Source organism: Bison bison, unplaced genomic scaffold, assembly GCF_000754665.1.
Source record: "Bison bison bison isolate TAMUID 2011002044 unplaced genomic scaffold, Bison_UMD1.0 scf7180017864180, whole genome shotgun sequence".
In the NCBI taxonomy this organism is placed as follows: Eukaryota; Metazoa; Chordata; class Mammalia; order Artiodactyla; family Bovidae; genus Bison; species Bison bison.
In genome coordinates, this window is record NW_011494752.1 from 6,039,972 (window position 1) to 6,045,285 (window position 5,314).

Sequence of the window (5,314 nt, forward strand, 5' to 3'; positions counted from 1 at the left end):
AAAAAAAAAAAAAAATACACCACTTCCAAAAAAAAGTTTACTTGGCAAAATGTATTATAGTTGAGAAAAAACTATGTTAACTCAATCATCTAAACCTTGTTTAGTCAGTGGGCTCACACAGCATAAATGCTGCTGTTATACATTCTGGCCAAGACTAAGTTTTTTTCAAGTGTTCTGCAAAGTCTAAGGTGAGGCTAAGACCATTACTTGCCAACTCTTCTTTATCAGCAATCCAATACGAGTGACTGATTCCACTCATGGGCAAGCCCCTAGGTGGCTCAATAATAAAAGAAAATAAGGCTTAGCAGATTCCCTTGAGCTATTTCCTAATGCATTACTGATGTGCCTACCTTATCTGAAAAGTCTCTAGCTAACTCTTGGGTTATGGACTTATCACAGTGATATTCTGCAAAAATGACAGAATAATTTAATTCTATAGAACTCAAGAAACCCTATTTTTAAAGTTCTGTGTATTGAATAAAACTGTATATGTGCCCTGAATCTACTTTTCAAAGTAATCAGACTCTTAAAGTATGTTTATGTATGTGAAGTCGCTCAGTCATGTCCGACTCTTTGAGACCCCATGGACTGTAGCCTACCAGGCTCCTCCATCCGTCCATGGGATTTTCCAGGCAAGAGTACTAGAGTGGGTTGCCATTAAAAAAAAATAATGTATTTTACCATAAACTTGCCTTTTTGACTAAAAACAATGCTGGGAACTATATACACAACCTGAAGTTATAGCTCTAAAGTGGAGAGCTGATCAAATTTGACAGGTAAGTGACCTTACTTTTCTTTCCTTCACCCATCAAAGCAAAAATGCCTTAGGCACTCAAAGTTATAGCCCTAATAATAGTTTATGATCAAAACCTCAGAAGAGCAATGAGAATTTTTTAAGAAAAAAATGTTCATAAGTGTTTTCAAATATTGAAGATAATGCTATATAAACAAACAGATTAACTAAAATAAGCACTGGATGTCTTCACTGATTCCACCAAGCACTTTATGACTTGCATTAACCATGAAAATTTACACAAGGCTTTGCACGTGATTCAGCTCTGGACACAGAACTCATTGAGCTACATTAGTGTCCTAAAACACCCCTTTCACCACGTAAGCTCTGAAAAGGCTTAAAACAAGCACAGCCTGTGGGTAACACTGTTGAATTTGGAGCTAAGTTTTATTGTCTCCACCAAGTTCAGCCAGCCATAGAGCAACAAATCAAAGTTCCAACAAGCACAGTGCACCTGCAAGACTTAGGTATGCACCAAGTTAAATATTTGCAATTTTTTCATCTCAAATCAGCACAAATTAAAGTATGCAGATCGCAGCACCAGACTTCTAAATCCTGTAAGCCAAAATGATCTGCAGTTTCACTCCATCACTCCTGTCCTACCATTGAGTCCTTAATGTGTATATGTGCCTGTGTTCCAGAAGTTCATATATATTATCTCTAATATCATACCAAACCCCATTGTTCCGATGAGGAAACTGAGGCTATAGAGAGGTCAAGGTGATTAGTCCAATGCTGTAAAGGCAGTGGAGCTTTATTCAAACTTAGTTCTGCCTGGCTCCAAAGAACCATCTTCCTGATCCTCCCTCAGCTAAAGTCACTAACTCCAACACCAACTCACTTTTATTAAAATAAATTCTGCTTATCAAAATCATTTTATCAAAATGCTGTCTGAAATGATGACAATAGATGAGAAAAACATCATACCTAAAACGGTAGCATAAGACTCAGGAATTCCTGGCGAGGAAATGCAGTCACCTCCTTTAGTTCCAAAGGCTATGATTCAAAATACGAGAGAGTCCAGTTGAGTTCTTTTTTGCTTTTGGTTGTCTCTCAACTGACTTTTTAGAACAAGGGAAATGAAACTCAAGAGTATATTCACATTTTGGTGAAATTTTCCAAAACTCTTGAGAAAAGGGTGACTTGTTTTTAAACAGTTCACTTTTACAAGTTTGCTTCTTCGAAAGGCTTCAGACATTCAAAAACAAAATCACATCAGCAGCATTACTAATCAACTTTTTTCTACAGACTTGAAAAGTATTTTCTTACCACACTACAAGATTACTTCCCATACTGAGAGCAGAAATGGAAACAGCTCTGGGTGTCACGCATCAGATCTTGAGGCCACAGTTGCAGAAAGTAGGTGCTGTTTCCCTTGAGTAGAAGCTGCTGATCTGAAACCTCCTAAGGGAAGGGTGTCTGAAGAAGAGCGTTGAAAAAACTACAGCAAGCTGTTTGTGTTAACGAGAGTGAGTAGCCGGCACCACTACTCCATGTTTCACTGCTATGCAATTGTTTTCCAGCTTCCAAGCTCTGAATTTGGCAGAGAGAATGCTGTTCTCACAGCCATATGAGTTATATGATCAGCTGCTTTGTGGTGTGTGGGTGTTTACCTAGGTAAGTGACTGGTTAGAAGAGGTTCTGTGATGTTAAATCAAGGAAGCACACTGTCCCCTGAGATTTTAATGATTTGTCATATACTACACTGAGAAAGAAAAGCAACATATTTGCAATTTTGAAATTCCTTGGGCTTAGGATAGGCAAATAATTTCTGACAGTAAAACTTTAGGCACAACATGAAAGAAAACATAACCTGCAATATAAGCCACCTCAATCACGTTTATTAGGTAATAAAAATGCAATATTTGCAATCTCAGCATGCTTTCAAATTTCATAGGATATACTGCGTAATTATTAGAATAAATGCTATTCTTCAGGTGAATGAAACAGATTTTATGCAAGATTCCAAGGCTCCCTTGCCATCCAAAATGCAGTTAATACCATAAATTCCTTAGCCTCTCAGAAACTCCAAAATATCAAAAATATGAACGTCCTAAAGGATTTTGTAAGCGAAAAACATTATCAGAATTACAAGCTCCTGGAGCGCTGGGGACCTGTTTCTTTTATCTCACCGCCCATCATAACACTGTCACACACTGTCTCCTGACTGAGATATGGTCAAAAGGCAAAAACTGAGGGCAGGGTGATTTAAACAAGAATAGTTGATATTTATCCCCTGCTTATTGTAGAATGGTGCAACATTCATACCTAGTTCTAGATTTTAAACACAGAGACTGAATTATTTCCTTATTATAATTAAAATCCTTCCATTAAAATGAAATTTAAAAATGGATGATTCTGCTGGTAATATCACTCTGAAAAAAAGACATGAAATCACACTTAATAAAGCTGAAAAATCTTCACAGAGCAGGTACTCTACCAGGGGAAAGATAAGGCCTTCTTTTAAGAGATCAGATCAACCTCAAACAACACAAATTGATTCCAGATAGGCATTAGAAAACAGACCACTGATTCTGCTGTTGAAATCTGCTATACTTAGAAGATAGTGCCAGGCACATTTAGACACATTTAAACAAGTTATCCTGACTCCAGTTTTAACTTTTTCTGAAATTCTCACATACATTTCTTTACTGCAAGACAGGGAAATGATACCTTACAAATACCTAACTCACTGTAATCAAAGAACAAAACATGAGGATACATATTTCATCTAGTTTGTTGCTTACTGCTCCGGACCAAAGTAATGCCAATCCTCAAGAAAGAAAGCAAAACACAAAACTCAAAGTCCTTTCAATACAGATTTTAACCTCAGGGCCCAGGACCAGGCTCAAGATGACTGTAATTGCATACAAAATTATGAGTGTCTATTTCCCCTGGAAGAGGGTCCTAAAGGCTTCCATGAATCCAAAGAGAGGTTAGGAACCACTAAAATAGACATTTTCAGAATCCCGAAAACGCAGCAGTGTACATTTTCAACAAAATTATACTAAAGGCAGTATCTATCTGAATATATGTGTACAGTCCTGATACAAACATCCCAGATGCCTGCCAGCCCTGTCACGGTACAGCTCACCACTCTCAAATCAGCCCTACATGGGAACACAACCAGCATTCAGTGCACACACTCTCACACGCCAACCACAGCAGCTCTTCATTCCCTAAGCACACACATGTCAACAAAGCATGTGCTATTTGCCATTCCCAGAACAATACGGACCAGGCCATCTCTGGGAAAGAAAAAAAAAAAAAATTCGTCCCCAAATATTACCCTATATATTTACTATGCCTTGACCACAGATGTTAAACATTACAACAGAAAAAACGAATTTTTTTAAAAAATGAAATTCCCACACACCATATGTAATTAACTGGGGGAAAAAACTCCATCACTCAGGTATTACTGGGGATCCACGGGAGATGTAATGTATATAGGGGAAACGCTGGAAAGATGATACTTGAACACAGAGGCAACCTGAGGACAATCAAAGACAAGACTCACACAGCAATATCCTGAGAGCATGGTTGTGGAAAGCACCCTTCTCCAAAGGCAAAAGCACATTCCTTTGATTGGCACAAGCCATTCCTGACAATGGATCCGCGATGACAGGGACTGTTCAGCAATCAGGAAGTGTGTGTGTGTGTGTATGTGTGTGTGTGTGTGTACGCGCGGGCGCGTGTTGTGGGGGAGGGATGTGCTAGATGGGATCAAAGACTGGCCCTCTTCAAGAAGAGCAGACGGGATCTTAAATCGTGAAGACAGCGTTCCAGGGTGAAGCAGGGGTATTTTTCATTTCTGGCGGAGACATTCCTCGACAATGAACATGTTCTGTGCAGATGTAACGCGGGTGTCACTACCTTTAGTGGCTCCCATCTAGGAATCTTAAGCAGAGCCTGATTGGAGGGGAGGCTGTGGTGGGGGTGGAGAAAGGTCTGCATTACCCTCTGGGTGAGTATTGGGCGGGTGTACACTTAGATGCATTTTTATCTCAGGCGGCACAATACTCCCGGGGGTTGGTGGTTTGGGCGCAGCCGCAGGGCAGGGGAGGCAGTGGGTGCAAGCCACCAGCTGCTGGGCAGGAGAATGATCGAAGGAGGACCGGTGCAAACCTCCCCTCGGCCCGCTACCCCGTGCAACCCCAGCTTCCCCTCGGGCCTTCGGGCGAGCGCACTCTGCAAAACTGGAGCCCAGCCCGGGTCCGAGAAAGAGGGGGCGAAGGAACAGAAGCCGGCGCCTCCAACCAGGCTCCGGGCCAGAAGAGCTCAACGCCCGGGGCCTCCCCTCCGGATGGGGGCTGCTCCGGCCTAGTGCACGCAGCTGCCTCGGCGAAGGGTTAACCCGGCGCCCAGAGCCCCTGTCGGCTCGGAGGGCGGCGGAGAGGAAGGGCTGCTGCCAGGGGCGCAGCCGCGACTGTGGCGTGTACGTGGGGGGCAGGGGGCTCCGTACTCACCCGGGCCGGCCGCCTCCGCCTCCGCCGCCCCGACCGCCGCCTCGGCGGTCCA

At 42.3% G+C, this 5,314-nt stretch overlaps 1 protein-coding gene across 3 annotated transcripts in view; it reads right to left on the bottom strand.

Annotated features, from left to right (window-relative positions):
• ZNF652 (zinc finger protein 652) overlaps positions 1-5,314 on the bottom strand; it is a 67,464-nt gene that overhangs the window by 61,684 nt on the left and 466 nt on the right. Inside the window, exon 1 of one of the 3 annotated variants that reach the window (XM_010842760.1) lies at positions 5,263-5,314. The exons of 1 other annotated variant lie outside the window; for it this stretch is intronic. The gene's annotated coding sequence lies outside the window, so the exon portion shown is untranslated. Of the gene's footprint in view, positions 1-1,720; positions 5,192-5,262 lie in introns of those variants that run through there. One more of the 3 variants, XM_010842759.1, reaches the window with a different exon arrangement.